At 32.7% G+C, this 10188-nt stretch overlaps 1 pseudogene; it reads left to right on the top strand.

The window, feature by feature from the left end:
- The first annotated feature begins 1181 nt into the window (after positions 1 to 1181).
- LOC116143061 lies at positions 1182 to 8980 on the top strand (annotated as a pseudogene).
- Positions 8981 to 10188: the final 1208 nt, after the last annotated feature.

Genomic DNA, 10188 nt, shown 5'->3' with positions numbered 1-10188 from the left:
ATTTGTTTAATCTCTTATTGTTGAGTTGATAAACGATTTGCTGCTTAGATAATGGATAAAGTAAACCCTAGAAATCTAACATCAACTTTTGGGCATTTTAGACTTTTCATTTCCTAAGAAACCCTTATTTGTTTTTCTTCAATTTTATCCTTTTTATTCTTCTTTTTTTTCCCCCTACACCACTACTCAGCAAGTGTTACTAGTGTGTTAGGCTAGATCTAGCCTTGCAAGTTGTCGCCAAAGCGATGTGAGGCTTGATCAGGCCTTGCAAGCCATTGGTGATGCGAAGTTGATATAGCTTTGCAAGTCGCCAATGGTGTGACACGAGGTTAGATGTGGCCTCTCATTCTACTGGTGAGGCATGAGAGGGTTGATCTTGCCTCCTAAGCCACTAGTGAAGTGGGCAAGGCTTGATCTAGCCTTGCACCACTTTTTTGGTGGCAATGAGGCATGATATGACCTTGTGCCACTTTATCGATAGGCAGTAAGGCCTGATCTAGCCTCATATCTCTCTGTTGGTGTCGTGAGGTTGTTTTTCGGCTTCAAGGATGCTAGTTCTTGGATTGTTGGAGAAATGGTGAATTTGTTAAATATAAGAATTAGACAGGTAAAGAGAAGAGGCCGTTTTAGGATTAGATGGGTTAAATTGTCATGTTCTATTTAAACAAAACATTATTAAGGATTTTAACATAATGGAGGCTAAACTCATATTCTCAATATCTTTTTTTTTTTTTTTTCTAAGTATATTTTTAGTACTATTGGGTTCTTTGAAACTCCTGAGAAATATGGGTATTTACCAAATTAACCCTATGATTTGCCCTTCAATTTTACTAAATCAAAGATTCTCATTCTCCAATGCAATAAGGAATAATATATGAGCATGTAAAGAGTAATATATGAGCATGTTTGATACGTGACATAACATAATATTAAGCAAATTGCATAGCATAGTATTGCCTTATATAATGTTATACTAAATGAGTAAATGTTATATGATATTTGATAGAATATTGTATTGTATTAATTTTATACCATGCTATATTTGATATATGAATTACATTACATAATATTATTTTTGTTCTCTAACAAAACTTTATTTATTAAAAATTAATATATTTTACAATTATTATTTAACTAATAAATTAAAAAAAATCGAAAGATAAACATATTTTTAATGGTCAATGCCGGTCAATAAAAGTCAAAATGATGATCAAACACCGGTTAACGCTTTTCCAACAGTGGTCAACACCAATCCAATGATGGTCAATGACCATCAACGGTAGTCAACACCATTAACCGACATTAACCATAGTATGACTGGCACCTATATATTTAAATTGATAAATATTAAATTAATTTACAATGTTTATTTACTTAAAATTATTGCCAAGTAACATTGTATTAACTAATATCATAGTTCTAGTAAACATTATTTTATGTAGTATATACTATATTATTTTAAAATTGATATATTATTTAATGCAATATTGTGTTTGGTATTTAATGCAATATAGTTTTGTTCCTTGTCAGTTAACAGCAGTTATATTAATATGAACGGGTAAAGGTATTTCGGTACTTATTCATATTTTAAATAATAGTAATAATAAATATAAACATAAATATGAAATAAAAATAAAATAAAACGCAAACACTCCAATGCTCCATCCCCATCATCACCCCACAGGCGCCTCCTACCAATGCTACCATAGAATTAAACTGTTTTTTTTTTGGTACTTTCTGACTTTCCGAAAATTCAGGTTCTTGTTTCTGGTGATGTTTTCTGGGTTAGTGAAAGGGACACTAGGTGGGCGGGTTAGGTCGGCTGAGGGTAAGGCCATAAGGGTAAATTATAAGGACTTAAGTGTTACTTTCCGATTTTACTGGACTTAAGGGAAGTTTGCTTTCTATTGAAATTACATTTAAATTTAGTAGCTTTAATTTGTTGTCCTTTACAGCTTCTGGGGAAAGAGTGTTATGACATTGATATTGCGCTTGACAACATGTTGGGAAGTGAATTTGCGAATAAGGTGGCTCAGTATGTAGCATCCACGGGTGAAAAGCCGCCTTCAGGCTTAGGGGTTATTCCAAGGTACACCATTTGTGCATTTTCTTTCATTTGTGCTAAGAATTGACGTAATGTATGATATATCTTATTGAGTAATCTCTTAGTTCAGTTCTGTTAATTTTTTAAGAGTTAGATTTTTACTCTGTATGGTTTCTTAATTCCAACTCAAAATAAGTGGATTAATGTTGAATGAAAAAGTATAATGGAAACTGAAAATTTTCTTGAGAATTTACAAAGAAACAGTTTTTAAATTTTGATGAGATACATACAAACATATGGATAGTTTTATTGTTTGTTTAAATTCTGGAGTTTTGTTGTGAGACATTTATAACGCATCACTATAAACCTCTTGTTAATAAAGTATTTTTAAGAATTTTTGGCATATAAAGTTTATGTTCTCGTTGGCCTAATTTGCTTTTTGTTGTCAGTTGAATATTAGTTATTTTTCATCTTTTTCTGATTACTGTGGTATGTTTTTGTCCTTTGCTTGACATATAATTATCAGTGAGGGCTTTCCCTGCCCTTTTTGTCTCTCCCTTTGTCATTTAAAAATATCCTTATTCCAGTCTGAGTAATTTTTTTTTTTTTTTTTGCATATGCATATGCATATCCATATTCATATCATTGAATATGTTTGTTGGATACAATTTTTCAGGTAATGATTTTAACCATGGACTTGTGGATGATAAACTTTTGAATCTTGTGTGCTATTTTGTTACTTCTGGGCAATTTACAGTTTAATTTAAATTTTTCGGTAATCCAGATCAGTCCAAACACTTAGAGACGGCAAGGTTGTAGCTTTTTAATTTATGGATTGATTTTGTAAACTTAAGATGTGAAGACTACAGCGAGAATAGCTGCATTCCTACGATGGTAAACTGTTAATCACATTTTCAACTTCTGTGACTTTATTACTCATTTGTGTTCACTTTTTTGTCTAAATATATCCATTCAGTGCTTAGAAGCTCTTTTTATAATACCATACTGATATCATTTCTGCTTTCTCATTTTGGAATGCTTTTAGAAGGCATAGACAAGGATTTGGTAATTTGTAAATTAGTTTACATCATTTTTATATTTATGGTTTCTTTTTATTTTTTCAAAGGTCTTTCAAGCTTCATTATTCTGTGGATGTTCCAATGTCATCAATGAACTTTTAAAGGATATTATTTTCACAATTATGCATTTTCAATCCCTATAACATTTTGCATATCCAATTATATTTGGTAAGGATGAAGAAATGATGTCTGATCTTTGATGATGAAATTACCAAGTTTACTCATGCCTCACTGCAGAAAATTGGCACAGCAGAAGAAGATGCTTATTGAAGGGATCTGACCATTAATAGGTATCATCTCTATACTGGAAATTAAAAGCATAACGTCTATATTGGTTTTTAAAAGTGATCGTCACTTGAAATAATTCATATCTTGTTAATATTTTGCTTTACTTGGTAGAACTCATTAAATGCTTAGAATTTGTCTGTTGTAAATCATTCCTTTGGTTGTATACAGCTTCCTTGGACTTCTCTTTATATATACTTTAAAGGTAATTCTATATTATTGTAATAATGGGGTTTACTTTTCCTTCGGTCAACTTGTTCGACAATATCAACACAAGCTCTATGAAGATTTTACTGGAAGAGGTTGATATTACTTTATTTGATTTTATCTTTTCAAGAACTACTTGTCCACAGAGTTAAACTTCTCATTATTATTATTTTGCCTTTCCTATAAATTTTTTTCTGGAATTGAAGAACTAAAATTTGGAAAAATTGTGATTCCATGCCTCCAAAAGCTACATTTTTGGAGTGATCCCCTTTGAGTTTCGTTTTGGTTTAATTTTTCCTGATAAATTTTAGTTATATGCCCTTATGTCTAACACAGCATACCATTGGCCTTTTTTTCCTTCCACTTCATCTTTTACCAGATCACTGGTGCTTATATAGGCACAACACACATAATGCACATCAAGAAGTAACAAAAAAATTGTTACATACTGCAAGATTCATTCAAATATCTGGTTGCACTAAGCTCAGATTGCACTATTTGTTATGTAAATGTTGAGAACTGGTGTGGATCTTAAGGAAGCCATTACTGTGATTTAGTAGTTGTTTCTACCAAGACTGTGATTGGCATCAGTCACCTGAATGACAAAATTTTATTAGCCTTGATATTAAATATCAAGTTCTTGTTTGGTTTTGCTGTTCTGATGGCTAATGCTGTGGAGGCAAGGCGATACTGTTGCATATAGTGAACACTGAGTGAATTCCTATATATTTAACCTTAGCATTTCATTGCCAATCTTGTTATACTGCACAAGGTTTCTTGGTACACCTTATGATTAATTTGGCTGAATGATTTCGCCATTTTCCTGCTTGATTACTTGTTTTGTACTCAAACTTGCTTCTCACCCATCTTTACTTGTATGTTTTCTATTAGGTGCAGTTTTGGATTCATAATCTATGAAAACTACAAAAAGCTGCTGCCTATGATGAGGTGAAAGCTGCTCTTGCAGCCAAAATTAGCAAAGAGCGCATTGAAACTGAAGTGTGTTCGTTGTCAATTTTCAGATGGTAGTTTTTAGGAATATAATTTGATTTCTGGGACAGAAGTTCATGTAGATTAGGGAAATTTATTGGTTACAATATGTATTGTGAATTATTATTCATTTTTTGTTGTTGCTAATTGTTTTGCAGATTATCTCATGGTCTCTGGCAATCAACCAGTTAAGCGATGACCTACATTTGTGATTTGCAACTTTTTGGATTGTTGTTAATCTTCCTCCTAAATCTGAGCCTGCAGTATCAGACGGATGTGATAGGTATGAATTGTTCAAAATTATCACATATCAAAAGATCTGTATTTGGAAATCTTTTTTGAATTGTGAATTCACTGGGACATAAATTTTTCAAATTGAGGTTGAGATCAAACTGAAAAAACGAAGACCAGATCAGAGTTTGTAATTTTCAAATAATGTGGTGTACTGTGACAATGGCAGTCAATAGACATTATATGACTTTCTTTCTAAATCTTTTAATCTTTTTCATTGAATTTATATGTTGTTTGCTAGGTTTAAAATTGTTTCCGTGTATTTGGTGCCAAGAGCCCTTATCTTTGATATTTAGATTTTCGATTTTGCTCTTGTCTTCTCCTTAATTCTTGCAATCTGTTTCTCTCTTATTTTTGTCTCTTCTACTATTTATCTAATTTCCCTATCTCTCTCTCTCTCGATCGCTTACCTTTATCTTTCCTTTTGTCCTTTGTTGTCCTAAATCACCTTGTACTTGGTTTTTATTTTGTTGAAGCGGGATCTTGAGAATATGTTGCATTAGAAACAAAAGTACAGGATTCCAGTTATTAGTACTGGTGTCTTAAGGATATTGCTTCTATTGATCTCTTTAACTATTTATTGACAATTTGTTTTCTATTTCTGTGGCATGTTAGGTACAAGAATTCAAAACATTGATAATATTATCTGATGGGAAAACCCACTAGTTTTATTTTACTGATATCCTTTCTTTAATCATTTTTAAGTTCTTTATAATTTTGCATCTAACTTTTTTTCTTACTTGACTTGCTTAGATAGTATCCTCTACGAATCAGTGTTATTTGGCCATGAGAATTTTAGCATATGTAGATAGCTATTAACTGGATGGGTCTGTATCACACTTATAATCTTTTGTTTCTGATATAGGCTTTGCATTGCTTACTGGATGCTGCTTAACCTTACTCAATTATGGGGTGTTCAAACTTCAGTGTCAGTGCTATTTTCCCTTTTATATTTTTATTCCATTTTGGTGGCAACTAGTGCTGATCATGGTCTCAGTTCATTTTGTTTAATTTTATTCTTTTTTTCTAATCTTTTGTATATTATTTTTATTTTATATTTTTTATGTATTAGGCTTTGAATTTACATATTCTTGTCATATGTGAATGTAGGATGAGCAAAGAAGGCTTTCCCTGTTTGCTGCTCTATTTATCCCATTCAGAGATCACGTATAAGGATAACAAACCAAAAAAGGTGTGTTTGTTTTCTTGTGTTGTAGCATTGATTTTCATTTATATCTTCCAGTTATATTTGGTGTGGTTTGACAATTTTTACATTGGGCTTATACATTTTATTTGTGTATGTAGCTGGAATTATTTTGATGTTCATGAATATTTTTAATCCGTAAACTGCCACTTATTGTTTTTTCACTGCAGCAACTGTCACTAGGGTTCAAAATTTTTTGGAATTATCATGAGTTTTGGACTTTGTGGATTTAATTCCTCTATTTTTTTTCTTAATAAGCTCTGGCTAAGTGAATATCTGGAATTTAGAGTCCCTTTGACTAAACTTCGGTGAGCCTTTCCAATAGAAGTGTAAGATCAACATTTGATATAAGGTAATATATAGAAGATTTTATGCAAGACATTAGAACTTTATTTTTGGGGTTACCTTACTTTTAGTAGTCCTAAGTCCGTATTGATGCTGGAATCATGAGGTGATGTCTTCTCTTGCAAGCATCCAGTTCTACTGGGAACCTTTTTTTTTTTTTTTTTTTTTTTTTTAACCGAAAAATTGTATTAATATTAGAGAAACCGGTGCTATATTAACAGAGACTCTCTTAGAGGGGGACAAAAAGCTAAATGCAAAGTTTCCCAAAAGGAAAAAAAATAAAATTCAGTTTACAATTTATTAGCAGTATGAACAAAGAATTGAGATATTTATTTACTTCTGGCAACTCTTGCAACATCAGCCCAAGAGGCCAAGACTCTCTTCCAGTTAATATGAATAGAAAACAAAGACGAATCTTGAAGCCTTGAATAAGCTCTGGCTTGAGCTGCCTTAACCAAAATGTCTGCCACGAGAGTAATAGGAGAGGAGATAAGGGTTCGTAATAATGGTGGGCATAAAGTTTAATATTGATATCTATGCTTTCTATCTCAGCATGAATTCACAAAACTCTTTTATCTGCTGCTTAAAAGAATACTGATATCTTGTCTTTTATATCTAAGCATAATTCTCAAAATCTCATTTATGCGCTTAAAGGCTAAACCTCTGTCCTTCATGCAGATACCTATTGTCAACTACATTTTCAGGGGTCCTCAAGCGAAAAGCCAGTGATGCTGAAACAGTATGCCTAAATATACTTACTTCTTATTTCTTAACTTTGCATTTTTGCATAGAGTGTACTTTGTCAACCTGTATCGGACTTCATGAATCTCTACTGTATTATAAGTTAGGTTTTTCTTTTCTTTCTAGGTAATAACATTCACAAGTCATTGAGAAATTCTTATCCTGATTCCATATCTTGTATCCACTGAGGACGTCAACTTTTTGAAGTTGATTGGGTAGAGAATTGTTGGTGATTCTGTTCCTTTGAACGGCGAGTTTTGACAGGTATGAATTGCTGATGTTGTGATTTTGACAAGGTCTTGCTTTTAGTTGTCTGTAACAATTAGGACAGCGGTCTGCAATTCTGCTTAAATTTCTGAAATCATTGTCCTGGTTTCTTACTTTTTACTAATATGTCGTGAAGTTTTTCTTTTGGTGGACCTCGATGGTCCAAGAAATTTATTAAGCAAGAAAATAACGCCTAGAAAGGGGGGTAGTAATAAGCCTAAACTATCGAAAGAAGCCTATATAAAGTGTAAAGGGAGAATTATAAATGCCTGTGATGCAAAATTTTTGTAATTCTACATCCGGGAAACCCCAAAAATCTTGCATGATATAAAACAATTTCCATGGGGGTGAAGACCCCACCAATGAAGTCCTAGATCAACTAAAATTATCCACAAGGATTTTCCTCCTTAAAGTGTGCATAAACCTGACTTTATTTGACCAATGAAAAAGAATTATACATGACTTGACCTTTCATGGAGATTGCAAAGTTTCACTAGTAAAACATTGAATAGCTGACATGGAAGTACTTTCAAACATGTCCTGAAGTTGACATTTCATCAATTATATTAGGCACGAGTTATTTTTTAAGATTTCCATTCCAATGAAGTATAAGATTATAGAGGCATATATATCATAATAGTGTCCTTTATGAATTCCTCATTTTACTATTTATATATTTCTGATAGAAAGTAAAAGGTGTGTATTATGAGGAAGCAGAATGACAGAAGTGGACTAGGTTTTTATGATAGCAACAAAACATTATTTTCTTTACAGGTTCTCTTGACGTGATATTTGCATAATTATTGTTTCTGTTGTAAAGCACATTGTCTGGGATGGTATACCTTGAGTTACACAGTTCCTTGTAGCTGACTTCTTATTCTTATTTATGCAGGATTTCTCTCAGAGAAATCAAAGATTTTTGGTGAGTTGCTTGTTGATGTCTATCTTGTTATATCCCAGTGATGTTTACCATACTGATGATATTCTAACACAGCACTTTCAACTGGACAAAAGACAAGATTTATTTGAGGCAGTTGAGAATGCAATTACTAAACTAGGTATGGCCAATGCTCCTTTCTATAGTCCTTACAGTTCGCGTTAATTCACACTTGATAGTACTTTTTGACCCTCCAGACTATGGATTACTAAATACAATTCATTGATGCTTAAGCATGGCCATTGTTGAGTAGCCAGCTAGCCATTTAGATAGTTCTATGATAGCTTATAATAATAAAAAATGTAGTAAATTGGTTTTAGAATACAATTAAATTGAATGAAAATATCCATTAGAAGATTGAAATCAATGGATGGCCCTTCTTTTGCAAGATATGAAACAAAGTTTCATCAGTTTGTAGTACAACTTGGTGATGAATTCTAGCATACACGCAAAATGCTTGATATTGTGCATGAAACAAAATTTTAACATGTCTTGTTTGATGTTCAAATTGTCGAAATGCAGGTCTTGAGAAAGTGTGGGATGTGAAACCTTTGGTTAAGGGAAGGAGATTTGAGTGTTTTGCAGCTTAAATCTGGAGGGCCACTTGTTAGGGAGTGGGTAATTAATTCTCTACTTGGCAGCAACAAAAACTGCTTGCATGGCAGCTTACCCATCCCTCTGGGACTGCAGAGGATTGCCTTGACTGATGAAGGAAACCCACTCAAAGTCTCAAAGCGTGTAAAGCTTGAGTTTGGCAATTCAGTTGATTGATCTAAAGCTATAATTAGCGTTTGTTCTTTTGGATTACACATTATTTTTGAGACATTGAGGCTGGATAAACCTTGTGAAGACCGCTAACATCCATCGGTTCTGGATGCCATTGTTATTACATTTGCAGCGAGATCGGATTGAAGTCATTTTCAACTGAAAGATTTTATCTTCCTATGAGTAAAGAAGGAAAGGAAATAGAAAGAATTAGGTTATGTGTGAATTAACTGTGTTGTTTAGATCCCAAAATCCTCCATAAACTCTATTAGAATCTGGCAGTTTAGATTTTACATTGATTTGTAGTGTCTAGTTTAAAATATAATTACTATTTGATTTGGTTGTTGACTGTGAACAGAAGGCAGGTGAGAAGCCTTGGGTGGCCAGAATTATTATTTGCTAAAAAAGAAAATAAAATATAAAAGGTGGCAATATATTTACAATAAGATTGGGTTTTTCTGTGAAATTCAGTAAGATGGCTTCAAGCCTTCAACATACATGCTGATTTGAAAAAGTTAAAGGAAAAAGGAAATTGCCCTGCCCTGCTGCCACCCCCCCACCCCGCCACCCCCCCCACCCCCTTTGGAAGATGACTAAACAATGAAATATGAAATCTTAATTTATTTCTATCACATAATGTTATGTTAATTACTTAATTAACTCTCCAAGGTAAAAAATTTTTTGCAATCTAACGGGAGGCCGTTTTGAAAATAATTAATTCAAGAAAATATTAATGTATTAATTGTTAGAGTCATGAAAGTAACTTTATTTTGGTGATAAAAATACCCCATGTGTGATTAAATTAAAGTATATTGAGACAATTAAAGAATTATGAATTTATTCACGAAAATAGCTTCTTAATATTTTTCTTATGAATTTAACGTGTTTGGAATGATTTTGGAAAGTATATGAGTTGATATAGGTTGTGGTTTATGGATTAAGGGTGATTTTGTCTCATTTATGCTGTTTAGGGGGTAAAATGTCATGTTTTAAGGGGCTGATTCTGTCTGTTTCAATCATAGAGGGACCAAAT

The sequence above is a fragment of the Pistacia vera genome, unplaced genomic scaffold (assembly GCF_008641045.1).
Source record: "Pistacia vera cultivar Batoury unplaced genomic scaffold, PisVer_v2 Contig425, whole genome shotgun sequence".
NCBI classification, from domain to species: Eukaryota; Viridiplantae; Streptophyta; class Magnoliopsida; order Sapindales; family Anacardiaceae; genus Pistacia; species Pistacia vera.
The sequence above is the reverse complement of the archived record's forward strand: the minus strand, read 5'-3'. Positions and strand labels throughout refer to the sequence as shown.